This window comes from Priapulus caudatus, unplaced genomic scaffold, assembly GCF_000485595.1.
Source record: "Priapulus caudatus unplaced genomic scaffold, Priapulus_caudatus-5.0.1 Scaffold6, whole genome shotgun sequence".
NCBI lineage: Eukaryota > Metazoa > Priapulida > Priapulimorpha > Priapulimorphida > Priapulidae > Priapulus > Priapulus caudatus.
The window spans coordinates 139,488-155,268 of record NW_014577067.1 but is presented as its reverse complement, the minus strand read 5'-3'; positions in this window follow the sequence as shown (position 1 = coordinate 155,268).

Genomic DNA, 15,781 nt, shown 5'->3' with positions numbered 1-15,781 from the left:
TGTACGTGCACACGCACACACGCACGCACGCACGCACGCACGCACGTGTAAGTTCAGACGAACGCACGCACGCACGCACGTGTACGTGCACTACATAAACAGCACTTTCTATCAGAACATGTGGTCATTCATCTGTAAATGTCAAGCAGCATGCTTCGCTTTTGCCAACCACAACACATGTATAACAACTACACGTGACCTGATCTATGACGTCACGTAAAACATCGCTATACACTTTCGAATGTCTACGATGCACTGTTGCAATTTTTTCCCTTTTTCCTCTTTTTCCCCCTTTTTCCGATTTTTTCCTTTTTTCCCCTTTTTCCCCGATTTTCTCCCTTTCTTTATCAAAACTAGACTCGGACTCGGACTCGGACTCGGACTCGGACTCGGACTCGGGTGGTGCGGACTCGGACTCGGACTCGGACTCGGGTGGCGCGGACTCGGACTCGGGTGGCGCGGACTCGGACTCGGACTCGGGGGGGTGCGGACTCGACTACAACACTGGCAGAAAGCAATGGGACAGAGGTGATCTAGTAGATCATCTACATTGAGAAATACACTTCACATAATACAATTTATTTCCATTCTCCATTTCATCCTTTTACAGCTATTATTATATAGTCTCACCCTATTCCAGCATAATGCAATAGTTTGGACCTCAATAATATATGGAAAATTTGGTACAAATTCCCGGATCTAATACTGAAAATTTCTAGCTATGGAAGCCGAGGATTAAAAACGGAAAATAGTGCACTCCCTCCCTCCTGCTGATAGTACACGTGCCAGTACGGCTGATAGGGTCTATGTCCCCCAGGGTACTGCCGGAACGTACCCTGGGTACGGTCCGATATACCGGAACGTACCCTGGTACTAAATACTACTATCTATAATATGCCGGACCGTACCTCGCCTACTCCCTAACCCTAACCATATCAGCTAGATAGTTACCAGGGTACGTTCCGGCAGTACCCTGGGGGACATAGACCCTATCAGCGCATGGGCGCAACCACTGGTGGGGGGGGGGTCACGACCCCTTCCCCGACTTTTATGTGGACCTCCCCAACTTCTGGAAAACCTTATTTTCTGGGAGGTCCAAAATGGTCCGATAAGCGTTTATTATCGTGAAACATCCATATTTCACAGGTGAAAGACCCCAGGTGGTCAAGTGCAGTGTGATAACTGTGATTCAGATTCAGATATCTATATAAAACCCTTGTTAATATCATTTAGATTCGACCTACATAGTACATTAAATCTCACGTGCATGGAACGAGCACGATATTCACCACGCGTTCGCAAGCCAACTGTGTTATAGACACACACACAAAATATTGGCCAATCTTCACACAAGCGGCGCGTCGCGGCGCGGCACCGTTCATCCTTCATACCTTCTAATCTATGATATCTTCTGGCGCAGTCTCCACTGACACTGCACGGCGCAGGCCTGGTTTCACGGCGACGGCGAAAGTTGCCGGCTGATGTGACGGCGAAAAAACAATTAATTGAACCAATCAACGCGATTGTTTTTTATTACGTGTTCTGAAATCGATATTGAAGCAATTGCAAAGGATTTTGTTGCAAAGTGTGACTCAAGGAAGGTCACATTTGGTTTCTAACACTGTTCTCTGTTTTCACGTGGCAGACATTTTTTGCATTATTATTTTCCTCTTCATCTTAATCATGCTAACTGTGTCACACAGTTAGCACAGTCTGGGTGTAGCTTTACTACTAGCTTAATCTAATTAATAAACCCTTTTGGTATTTTCTGTATACATGATCCTAGTAATGTCATTCATGACATCACAATTATGCAACACTTCCATCAACACGCTGAAATACGTGATACAGTAAAAACCCGCGTATAAGAACATAGATTTTTCCAAGTTAGCCTCAATATGTTCTTATGTAAATGGTGCTTACTGAAAAATTAGGCTCAAAAGGTTCTTAATACTAAACCCCTCTACAGGTATGTGGTTCAGGCACGCTGATACAAGGCACAAGCAGCAAATAGCAACGGTGATCTGCGGTGCGACAGCGAATACGAGTAAAACCCGAGTATAAGAACATAGAACGCTGTTAGGCTTCAAAATTTCCGCATTTAGGACCCTTTACATAAGAACGCTGTTTTAGGCCTAAGAATTTTAAAGTAGGTTCTTTTAAGTTTTCCATGCAGATGAAGACTTAAAGAAGAAAAACAGGTAAAAATAAAAAAGAGAGCTCAACAAATACCGATGAATGCGTGCCAGCACATTTTTTTGGCACGCATCTCAAAATTTTTTTTTGCTTGGGGCGGTTCGTTTCGAACCCCCCGAACCCCCCCTGGCCTACGCGGCCTGTATCATACAGTATGGTAAGCCACACTGAAAAACTTACACTGGTAGCCCATTCATGGGTATTAATGTAGCAAAAAATTGCAGTCCTCTGCTAAGAAAATTTTAACACAATTTGATATCAAGTATAAAGCTGTATACATATTAAAAAGCTGAAACAATAAGAACCTTTTAGCCTAATTTTCAGTAAGCACCATTTACATTAAGAACATATTGAGGCTAACTGTGGAAAAATCTAGTGTTCTCATTACGGCCGGGTTTTTACTGTATCACGTATTTCAGCGTTGTGAGGGAAGCTGTTGCATAATTGTGATGTCAATGAATGACATTACTAGCGATCATGTATACAGCAAAATACCAAAAGGCCGTTTATTAATTAGATTAAGCTAGTAGTAAAGCTACACCCAGACTGGTGCTAACTGTGTGACACAGTTTAGCATGATTTAAACTGTCTACGTCACGAATTGTCAGCACCAGCAAGTAGTATATTTCGTGTGTATTTGCTACAAGAATAAAATGTATGAAAATACATTACGCTTTCTATTTACTTTCATGCATCATTATACCTTCATTATACTCACCTAATTTGCCGTTGCATTCGAATGTAACCAAACGTTCGATTCAAACCAACAACCGCCATGAATTCGAAAAATTATTGTGTGGCGCCCAGACGAAAGCTAGCCGATATAGCGAAACATTTCGTAAACGAGAAGGTGGGCATTGGGCAAAATTATGTGTGGCAGCCCATTGCAAAATTTCCTTGTAAACTTACAGCCGGCGAGTCTTCTCATATAATCCTCTTTACTGCTTTTCTCTTTCGTTTCTTTCCGATGCCACTGGTTCTGCCACCATTGTTTATCGTTTAGGTATCTAGCTTCTGACGCAGCCTGAAAGGGCGATCTCACAAACAGGTTTTGTTTTGGCAGAAAATTAAAAAAAACAACAAATAACATTCGCAGCTTTAATAATAAGTTTTCAAACATAATACACATGAACATATATTTATTTATTTTTCCTATATGTATATTTCATATAAGCCAACACAAATTCAAAACAGAAACTGATTTTGGGCCAGCCACTTTGTGCAAATACACAAATCACGATGACATCGACCACAGCAACCAGGTGCAGCAACTGAGGTGACGCCAGTATTGTGTAAATAGTGTTAGCCGCTAAAACCACTAATTCAAACATCGTCAAAGATTTTTGCAATATTTAAAACCAACGTAAAAAACATTATATCAGGTGAGAGCTTTAGGCATATATTTAGTAACGTTAGTACTAAAACTCTTTTGATGTAAATAAAATTAGCAAAAATTAGGTTTTAACTATAAATTTCCAGGAAATTCGTGCACGTAGACACTTTAAGATGAGAGCCGGAAAATAAAAATAATGCAAAAAAATGTCTGCCACTGAAACAGCGAGAACAGTGTTAGAAACCAAATGTGACCTTCCTTGAGTCACACTTGCAACAAAATCCTTTGCCCAATTGCTTCAATATCATTCAGAACACGTAATAAAAAACAATCGCGTGATTGCGCTTCAATTTAATGTTTTTTCGCCGCTCAACGATCAGCCGGCAACTTTCGCCGCTCGCCGTGAAACCAGTGCCTGCCCGTGCAGTTCAGTGGCAGACTGCCGCCAGCACAAATATTCATAGATTAGAAGTTATGAAGGCGAACGCCTGCCCGCGCCGCCGACGCCCGCCCGCTTGCTTGTGAAGATTGCCGCCAATATTTAGTAGTGTGTGTCTTATACACAGTTGGCTTGCGAAACGCGTGAGCTGAATATCGTGCCTCGTTCCATGCACGGTGAGATTTAATGTACTATGTAGCCGTCGGAATCTAAATGATATTAACAAGGGTTATATAGATATCTGAAATCTGAATCACAGTTATCACACTGCCACTTGACCACTGGGGTCTTTCACCTAGTGAAATATGGATGTTTCACGATAATAAACGCTATCGGACCATTTTGGACCCTCCCAAACAATATAAGGTTTTCCAGCAAGTTGGGGGAGGTCCACATAAAAGTCGCGGGAAGTTGCTCGTGACCCCCCCCCCCCCCACCAGTGGTTGCGCCCATGGCGCTGATAGGTCTATGTCCCCCAGGGTACTGCCGAAACGGTTACCCTGGCGTAACTATTCTAGCTCATCATTGTTAGGCGTTCAGGGAGCTAGGCGAGGGTACGCGTCCGGCATATTATAGATAGTAGATTTAGACCAGCGGTAGTTCCCGCGTAATATCGCGACCGCTACCCATGGAGCTACTGCCGGCAGCAGTACCCTGCAGCGCCGTACGCCAGCGGGCCGCGCGGTGGGCGCGGTCGCCCCCCCCAAAACGGCTTCAAATATATGGCCCAAAATGGCTTAAATATTTCAAAAATTTCTAGGGGGCCTGCCCCAGACCCCAGCACTGGCATGCCTACGGCACATCCCAAACGTACGGCTTGGTTCAAATTTATGCCCATCGTGCGGCCATGTTTAGTATGCCATGTATAAATGTACTGTACGTGCTGTGTGTGTGTGTTGTGGGTGTGTGTGTGTGTTGTGTGTGTGTGTTGTGTGTGTGTGTGCCCTGTGTGTGGTGGTGTGTGCTTGTGTGTATGCGTTGCATGTGAATCCCGGGCTGTGTGCTGTATACTGTGCGTGTGGTGTGTGTGTGGTGTGTGTGTGTGTGTGCTGTGTTGTGTTTGCTGTGTGTGGTGTGTGTGTGTGTGTGTCTGTCGTGTGCAGGGCGGCATCCAGCCAGCGGGGCTCGAGGGGGTCGGAGCCCCCCTTTTTACCACAAACAAGGCGGAAAAAAATCATACACACAACGCCGCCGCGCGCGCACGCACGCACGCACGCACACAACACACACAGCACACACACACACACACACACACACACACACACACACGCGCGCGGGCATGCCACGCACGCACGCCACGCACGCACGCCACACACACACACACACGCGCAGCGCGCCACACACAAACACACTTCTCTTATATTGTCTCCATAAAAAAATCTTGTTATCAGCGCTCAGTTTTTTCTGAGTAAAGATTTGCCTATATATAGGTAAATTCGTTATAAAAACTTTAGAAATGCGGCAAAGAGGGGCGCGCAGGTGTCCGGGGGGACCCGATCTGATAAATTTGGGCCATCTAGACATCAAAAATGGACTGCTCAGATGCCGCTTCAGAATGCCCCACCAATTTTTTAAAAAAAATCTGCGCGGAGTCCCCCAAACCCCCCAAAATGGCTCGGCAGCTTTTTAAAACACCAGAAAAAAGAAGCCAAAAAAATGCCCTTTATTTCTTCCTCGCGACACCCCTTTTCAAAAAATTCTGGAGCCGCCCCTGTGTGGCCTGCTGTGTGTATGTATGTTCGTGCGCTGCGCGATCGCCGCGCGTGCTGTGTAAATATTGTGCGGCTTACGCTCGTGCTTAGTATGTGCATGCGCTAGCCGCCGATCATCCCCCCCCACTCCCGCCGCTACGCGATTACGCCCCTGATTCGCACACTTCACGTGCTCAGCATTGCCGCCCCCCCCCAAAAATTAAAATCCTCGGCACGCGCCTGCGTACCCTGGGCGCGACATAGACCCTATCAGCGCGTACCTGGCACGTGTTGGACTATCAGCAGGAGGAGGGATGTGCAGCTATTTTCCGTTTTTAATGCTCGCGCCTTTCCATAGCCTAGAACATTTCACGCTATTAAATCGGGCAATTTGTACCAAAATTTTCCATATATTATTGAGGTCCAAAAACTATTGCATTATGCCCTGAATAGGGCTGAGACTATATAATAATTACGCCTGTAAAAGGCATGAAATGCCAGAAGAATGGCAAAAAATTGAGTGATGTGAAGTGTAGTTCTCAATGTAGCATGACATCTACTATGAGCACCTCTGTCCATTGCTGGCTGCCAGTGTTGTAGTCGCAGTCCGCACCCCCCCCGAGTCCGAGTCCGAGTCCGCCGCCACCCGAGTCCGGAGTCCGAGTCCGCCACACCCGAGTCGAGGTCCGAGTCATAGGTGGGATAAAGAAAGGGAAAAATCGGGGAAAAGGGAAAAGGAAAAACAATCGGAAAAAGGGGCGACAAAAAGAGGCAAAAAGACGAAAAAATCATGCAACAGGCATCGAGCCGACATTCGAAAGTGCTATAGCGATTTTTACGTGACGTCTATAGATCAGTCCACGTGTAGTTGTTCATTACATTTTGTGCGTTGGCCAAAGCCGAAGCATGCGTGCTTCGACATTTACAGCATGAAGACCACATGTTCTGATAGCAAAGTGCTGTTTAGTACGGCACGCTACACGCTGGCGTGCGTCCGTGCGGTGCGTGCCGTTCGTCTCTGAACTGACACCGTGCGTGCGTTCGCCGTGCTGTGCACGTACCACGTAACACGTGCGCGCGCGTGCGTGCTGCGCGCGTGACACGTAACAAGTGCGCCTGTGCACGTACACGTGCGTGCACTGCGTCGCGGTGTGGCCGTGGTGCACGTACACTGACCGTGCGTGCGTGCCACTGTGCGTACACGTGGTGCATGTGCCGCGCGGTGCACGTACACGTGCAGGCCGCTGTCCGTGCTACGTACACGTGTGTTCGCTGCGTGCTCCATGCTACCGTGCAGCTTACACGCGTGCGTACATGCGTGCGTGCGTGGTGCACGTACACCTTGCCGGCATTAAGTGCGTGTGGCGCGCGTGTGGCATATGCCACGTAGCACGTGCGTGCGGTGCGGTTGCACGTACACGTGCGTGCGTGTGTACGTACACGTGCTTGCGTGCGTCGTGAACTTACACGTCGCTGCATGGCGTGCGTGCCCGTCCGTGGCTGTGCACGTACACTGTTTGCGTGCGCTGACCATTGCGACGTGTGCAGCCGTACACGTGCGTGCGCGTGCATGCGGGCTGCTTTATCGGAACATATCACGCATCTGCTTGCTGCCAACCGGTGAACAACTGGGTATGTGCGCATATGACGTAAATGTTTATAAACATGAACATCGCCATAGCCAAAAGCTTAATAATGATATATGCATATCAGGCAGTAAGATAAATATAGTCTTAATATATTATTTATTCTTATATTATATGAGTTACTATATATCTTACTCCTGATGATATCATTATCAAGCTCTTTGGCGCCATAGTCAGCGAAAACACAGAGACACGAGTCATCACGCAAACGTGTCAAAGTAACGCGATCCAGTTTCTGTTCTTACGCTGATATGACACGGCTTGTTGAAACCAAATGCAGAGGAGAGTGCTAGCCTACACCTTACCTTCGAAAGTGGCTAAAAGAAGAGAAAGAAGTGGTAGAAAAACGCGAAAAGGAACACGAAGCTGACAGCCGATTCAAACCAATAGCGGACAAGAATTCATATTATGAGCCATCTTGAAACACGTTAACAGCATTAGGCCGTGTATGCCTAGAAAACCTAAGATTTTTAGTTTAAATTCTTCTAAACTGCGTGTTACAATATGTACAGTTGTGCAACTATGTATAGTAGTGCTCGCAGCGGCCTCGACCCGAGTCCTCCGAGTCCGAGTCCGAGGTCCGACGCTCATTGCACTCGAGCGCAGACGCAGACTGAAGACCAAAGGGAAACGCGTCTCGAGGCTGTCTCGACAGGCCAAGACGACCTCGATCGAGACCGTAAAACACTGCTGTTCTGCCACATCCCATCGCTGCCCCATCCGCTGTTCTTCTTTCCACTTTCTACAATAATTATATATTAATGGCCTGCTGGTTGCGGCGGCACATGCTCTCATAGTGTTGCTGAGGGAAGAATAGCTGCACCGAGGGGTAGCGCAGCGGCCCACTATTCCTACCCAAAACACCCCCCCCTCGCAGGGCCATCACATGAAGATGCAATCTACTTTTTAATTTCCATGCATTATATTACCTTCTGTTATTGACTCCCTAATTTTAGCCGGGCATTCGATGTAACAAAAACCGCTTCACACAAACACAACCGCCGTTCGAAAATCTTGCCGTGGCGCCCAGTACGCAGGAGATTCGGACCGCGTAAAACACAATGCGTTATAATAACAATGCGTCGCGCAACAATAGCGGCCCGCCCTCACGGGCACTATCGCTTCATAGGGTGCCTGCTGCGTTATCCAATGAGATTTGCAACGATTATCACGTCATGCACTAACAGCCTAATAAATGAATGATTAAATCCTTCCGCGCCTTCCATCACCGCATAGCGCATAGCTTACATGGCGCATAGACGGTGCTATCTCCGTTTCAGTAACGCTCATAGGGTCCATATGTCCCCCAGGTAACTGCCGGAACTTACCCGGCGTACGCGTCCGGTAATACCGCGACGCTAACCCTGGTCACTATTTTCAGTTGCATATGGTTAGGGGAGATTAGGGTTAGTCCGTTTTGAGTGCGGAGGGTTAGGCCGTAGCGGCAGTAGGCGGTAGGCCGACTCCCTGAGACTCGTTAGCTGAGTAGGCCGACGGTACCCGTCCGGATATTAGATAGCTACCAGGGTACGTTCCGGCAGTACCGCTGGGGACATAAGACCCTATCCAGCTTCAGTTAACCCTGAGCCCCTGCAGCGCTTTCACAGAATGCTACAGCCTAGGGGGTTAGTCTACTGGTAGCACTGCCGAGTTAACTTCGCCTCACTCTATCTCTATTTGCTGAATGCTAAGCAGAAAGCCGTGAGGCTACCATTTTTTCAGAGGTCTTTGGTATGACCGGCCGGGTGTTGCAACACCCGACCTTCCACATACGAGGCAGCACTCAAACCATGAGCCGAAGCTTGCAGCCATTGCTAATATGATACGTAATGCATAATGCATAATATATCACGATATATGTATATGTACTATATACACGCATGAATATGGGTGATAATATAAGTAATGTAAAATATTAAGCTAATAATGATACGTAATCCCCTGCTGTTCGTCTTATTGGTATATATCTACTAGAAAAGCTGTTAGAAAATCTTTGGCAACTACATTATTGCTAGCCATTATACACAATAAACAGCGTGGCTATAGCCATACAACACAGCTCAGTGTTTGCCTTACCACTTTTCCACACCAAGTTTCTATGTGCTTTAACCACTAACAAGTGCCCCCGCATAGCGACAGCGCTCAGTCTAACGTTCTACTGCGGTGACTCTGTGGTGGAGTTGAGGGATTCTAGTAAAACCCTGTTAGTCCCAAATTGATGTTCACATACACGGGTGCGAAACAGGTGGAATGCACAGGGATGTATCAGGAACCTTCTCAAAAGAATAGTTCGTTGCACGTTATGAAAGTTGCCACGAGATGGCGCGTACGCTTTAAGTGTGGTCTTCAGAATTAAAAGGATGGAAGCTCCCAATCATCGTAGTAGCAACAACTATTTGGCAAGACAGAATAGCCGTAAGCACTCATCCATTTACCTACGCAAGCCTACAGGGCGTGCCCAAATTGCACTAGAGAGCTGCCTCACTGCCCAACAATAATGCCCAGTGCAAAACGCCCCAACACCATGGCACAGCCACTGGCAGTGGCATACGTGGTTACAGCCATGCTAACATACTGACAGTACAGAATACATATGCAAATTATACGATTTAAGGAATATACACCTTCTTATAACAAATGAGCTTTACTGAAATTTCACCTGTGATCATTGTAGCCTCATACATCCAGGCCATGATAGCATCTCTATACTAGCAACCCCGGCAGTCAAATTCTTTCTAACAGACTAGTCAACAAATCCAAGTTTTAACCCTCTCTGCAAGGCGTTCAAAAGGTTATCCGACACTTACTCTTCGCATGTCAGCAGAAGGACAGGTTCATGGTCCTTTTCAATAAACCATAAAAATGCTAGGTCACCGCTGAACAAAAACATTTTTCAATCGCCTCCGTCAGCACCATGTCCTCAGAAAAATGTCTAAAATCTGCCCTGTGCCCATTGACCTTTGACCTGCGACTCCAATATTCGGCACAGTGCATGCGCCTTTTCCTACCATGATGGCCTATACACCCGACTATCACGAGCCTAGTCGAGCCGTGTAGATTGTGCCGCCAATTCGGGCATCCTCCCTATACCTTAAGTTAAGGGACGGTGAAATGTTCCCCTTCTTTTACACCTCTTGACCTTTGACCTTTGACCCCACGCTTCGAGGGGGGGGGGGGGACATCCCAACTCGTTTTGACGAATCCCCCCCAATGTGCCGGAATATCGTAGCGGACCGTACGGTCGAGCGGTTTACGATTTGTGCCCCAACTGTTGACGGAGCACGGACGACGATCGACGGACGATCAAGCGATTCTACAAGCCTGATCGTGGACTATGTCAGATGACGCTAAAAAAGTTGGTTAAAACACTAGTAGGAATTGGCGCTAGTAACAGTACCCCATTATTAGAAGTTTTCAAGTGCGGAGCTAAATTGCCTGATAGGTGTAACATATGGTTTAACATATGCTCGCATTGAATTAGTAAATGTAGAGGCCCATAGGTTAGGATCGACCATTTAGCATGATAGATTAGAAATAGTTAGGTTGGTACTAGCAGATAGGTTACGGACGTTTAGCTGTTGACACTTCGTACAGATGCGGCCAATGTACATTCCCCGCGTAACTAATTTGAACAAGAGAGAGAGTGCGTGTGTGATTGGTTAGCGCCGCGTAGAGTGAACTGCGGCCGTGATTGATGCGGGGTTCATATAGTAAGCGGAAGCAGAGCATTTGGAGCCACCGGGAGGAACGCAGACAGAACGTGACAGGTGACAGCTGACGGGGTTGTTGTAAACCAAATATATTCTTTAGTGAACCACAAATGTCTATACGTCCTTCTTGATTATTTATACTTTAATTATAACATACAAACTCACGCATCTACACGAGATCAGATGCCATAAAATTATTCAGCTACCTACTAAAATTCATTGAATGACATGAATCGTTTAATTAATAAAGTGAAACTAAGCCATTATTAATATATTCAATATTAAATGTAAGAGTAAATAAAAATACATGGTTAGTAGAATGACTCACAGCTGGGCCTCATTCATCCATATTTTATTGACAACCTATGCATTTCTGAACAATCTGTGACAATCCTGCATGACCACACGTTTACTACAGCACTGAAAATACACAGCTGAACTTTGCTTGACGTGTACAAATCTCTGCTTGCACGTTTACACAGGGATTTGAAATTTGGCTGACTTGTGAGGTCATTGGCCCCAGCAACCATGTACTGCCTGTTGAAGAGCTAGCCTATCCCAAACCACAAAGGTTTCCTCGGTTGGGGCCTGCGGTCAAGCCTGTACTGAACTCGATGCTATCATCAAGTTGGTACTCCATCCACAATGCCACACCAATTACAACATCCATCCCTGGAATTGAAAGTTGTGAAAATTAAACACTATCCAGGTAATGATTTACACACAAAGCGAATAACTGTACAAAAATGGCTGCGTATAAGAACCCTAAAAGCAAATAAAGAATATTATTACATTAGCATAACCATAGACAAGCTTGCTGTAGCAACAGAGGATATTATAGTTGACCTCGATATAGCATTGTTTTGAATAAATCTATGTTATTCAAAAACATATATACAGCAAAACGTTTTTTAATCTGCAACAACTTTCTAAAGCAGATGTTTGTTTGCTTATATGTAATCTGAATGTAAAATCGTGTTGTCTCACAAGTAATTAAGCGTAGTGTTAATGGGTGCCTCATTAATGATATGACATGTAATCTGTATAGCAGAAAGCTGTGTAATGCCTTACACTAAAAACGTCGACAGACAAGGAAGAGCTTTATTTTCAGTTCTTGCTTCAGCTTACTGCTTTGTCTTGAAGTCAAAATCCATTGACAGTGCACAAGCCGGTTCACTCAGCAGCTTTCCTGGGTACTCCCACAGTGCGCTGTGCGTTCTATCAGTGAATCACGTTATCTCTGCAGAATGCTTGCTGAATAAAAAACCAAAGCAATGCAGATCAATTGCCCTCCATCGTTTTAAGAACAGTATTTTAAACGGGAACCGATCTATAGTCCTACGGAGTCGTTGGTTCCTACGGGTCGTTGGTCCTACGGGTCGTTGCGATCCTACGGCGTCGTTGTCCTACGGCAGGGCCGGGGCAAACTGCGCCGCGCCGCGCGGCCGCATGCGGCCTCTGCGCGGGTTCTGTACGGGCCCCCGCGGACAGCAAATAAAAAATAAAAAATAAAAAAGAAAAAATAATTCTTTTTTTTTAAATCACAAAAATTTGTCGTGAAAGTCAACATGTTTTGCTGAACCTAGCGCCTGACTTTTTAGGCTCATACAGATAGTGCTTCTATTGCTCTCTGGTTCGACTCTTGCCAACTCCATCTTCAGCTAATTATGGTCCAGAGTTGGTGCCCTTTGCAGGCGAAAAACGGCACGTATTATCTTAGAGCGAACCGCCCCCGATTTTAAAAGGTGCGCGCCCTTCAACTTTTCATGGCCCCACGGCATGCGGCCCTCGCCTTTGAAAAGTTTGCCACCACTGCTCCTACCGCCCCGTTTATTAGTAAAGGGTAGACCACCGACCCTAGTGATGCCCAATTTTTTTAAAATCACATTTCTTCATTCTTTATTTTATTTTTTATTTAATTATTTATTTGTACTTTTTAATTGTATTTGCTTGAAATTTATCTTTAAAATTTCTTAGTACAAATTTTTTTTTACATTTTTATTAGGACTATGTGGCTTTTCACTAAATGATTGAAGTATGCCACCAGACAGGAGTCGGGAGGCAGCGGCAGAAGAAATAATTCTTAAAAACTATTTCAGTGTCATTACCCTCGAGACCTTTATCACAAAATTCATTCACCCACGACAAAAGTTCCTTATGTTTTTGCGTCTAGTTTCATTCCCCTCAAAATGATTTTATCTCACCCTTGGCGTGGAACCATACACCAGTTTAAGAAGTACAGTGTAAGAAGTTTAAGTGACTGTGGTACTAGTGCGTACAAGGACTCTGTGGTACACTACAAGACTTGGAACAAGACTGTGGTACAAGGACTGTGCCGCTACACTTACACAGCGCAGTCCAGCCGGCTGTGTAAAATACACTGATGTATATTTTTTACCAGTACTAATTATTTTTTGTTAGTATTCATTTATTATAGTTTTTATGCTGCATTCAGCTATATTTGTATCGAGCACCGATAGGACACGTTGTCGTGGTACATTTAAAAAATTTAAAAAAATTAATTAAAAATTAAGTAAATTATTTTTTAATTGAAACTGAATAAAAAGAAAAAATTAAAAATTAAATTAACTAATGAACAAACAACTTCAAAGAAAAAAGATTACGCTGTGCCTGCGTGCACCGTCAGGACAACGCACCCATAGGACCAACGACCCGTAGGACCAGCGACCCGTAGGCACCAACGACCCGTAGGACCAACGAAAACCGTCTAGCGACTAAAGAACTGTAATCTTTTTAAAGCAGGACTCTGTGCTATACCGTGGATGCGAATTGTAGTGAAATGACTTTATTCTGCCATCATGGCCGAGAAATAATTTTTTTAAACACTCATATTTCACATTGTGCTAAAGATTTTCATTTGAAGTATGGCGGGATGCGTGCATAATTACAGTTAAATATATTACTGCAACTTGCCCTTCAAAAACACTATCCCATATATCTTACATGTGGACATGGCTACTGCATACAATAAACACACACACACACAACACAACATGTCAAATATAGTGGCTTCCGCGATTTTTCATATTAACCACAATCGAACGCCGCATGGCCATTTAGGGTTGCCAGAAACCAGTTCAGGCATGCGTACAAGTACATGAGCAACGCACCTTCTCATATTTATTCGCCTATTAAGGCAAAGCCATCACAACGCCGCTTCCTGCCGGTTTCAACAATGCCAGCAATCGGTATCAGAGAGATTGCCACACAAGCTTTTTTAGCGCCTGCCTAGCGTGAGCACAACACAAGGTAAACTGAGACGAGACTAGGCACGACCACAGGAACGTTTAGAGCATTTTCCAATAAAAAGCAATGCTTGAATAAACACGAAATGTATTTTACTACCAATGTTTCCTTCTCTACTCTCTTTCGCCTTGTATGTCGGATAATTACATGTGAATGCCGGTTAAATGCCTCCTCTGGCCAACACACAAAAGGTACACCGCACGCCGCCACACATTTACACTTAGATACATATATCGCCGGCAATCCAGTAGGCAGCTGTTTGAGTGGGGTGGTGATTTCTCCCTTGCCACGTGTGCCAGCATACTCTACATAAAAATAGCACCGAGGCCAACATGGAAACAGAAATTCACCAGCCCGGGCTTACAAGTACAGATGTGCTGACATGATGCCTGCTCCCATACAGCTAAAAAACGCCGCCGTTTATAAGAACATAGATGTTGCAAGTTAGCCTTCAACATGTTCTTATATAAAGGTGCTTACTGAAAATTAGCTCAAAAGGTTCTTAATAGGTTCTTAATTGTTTTTCTACTTTTTAAATTACTAGCTGAAACCGCCGCTCATGCGCCGGGCCTTAGTGACTGGATGCATGTTGTTACCATACAGCGTAGGTTATGTGTAAGGTGCTTCTTTATGCGGGTTTTTACTGTATATGCCTAAATAATGCTAGTACTGGGTGTCTCAATAACAAAGCCAGGGTGCTGGCATTGATTGTTGAGCATGTGGCATTGGATTGGCATGGCATTGGCATTGGCATTGTTATGCATCGATATGTTTGAGCTCGTCTTTTATTACGTGTGGTTTCTTTTAAGTCTTTGCATCTGCATGGAAAATTAAGAACCACTTTAGAATCTGGCCTAAAACAGTTCTTATGTAAAGGGGTCTAAATGGCAAATTTTAGCCTAACATGTTTCTTAAAATCTATGTTCTTATACGCGGGTTTTTACTGTAGTCTCTCAGTCATGACCAATGCACGGATAGAGAGATGGATATTAGAGCGACTGGGAGGCAGAAACACGTAGCTCGGAAAACGTAGATGGGACTCTCACTGTTCACATGAAGATGTAGACTGAATACACCCACTAAACCAAACCGCAGAACAGTCGATCGTCAGGCATCCAGGCTTTTGTAGTTCTGAAAGCTCGCGCTGAAGAGTATAAAAATGGCACTCGGCTGGAAATGTTAGGTAGCTTCACCCAGCATCCAAAGTTAGGTGTGTGCATGCGGACACACATGTGGTCCTCACTCCAATTCGGCATTGTCTATTTGGTACGCCCGGTCTTTAGATTCCCAATGCACGAAATTTTCTCGAGATAGCGTGCCTTTGCTACGTTGCTCTAGTGATCAAAGTACTTATCCATACTACGTACACTACAGACAGCGACCAAACGTGCATACACAGCTATTATAAAAAGGGTCTGACGCTTTGATAGCTAGAGTAAGGCAGTAACATCGAGTGGAAGTTTCTGAACTCTCACGATGTAAACAAACTCAAGTCATCC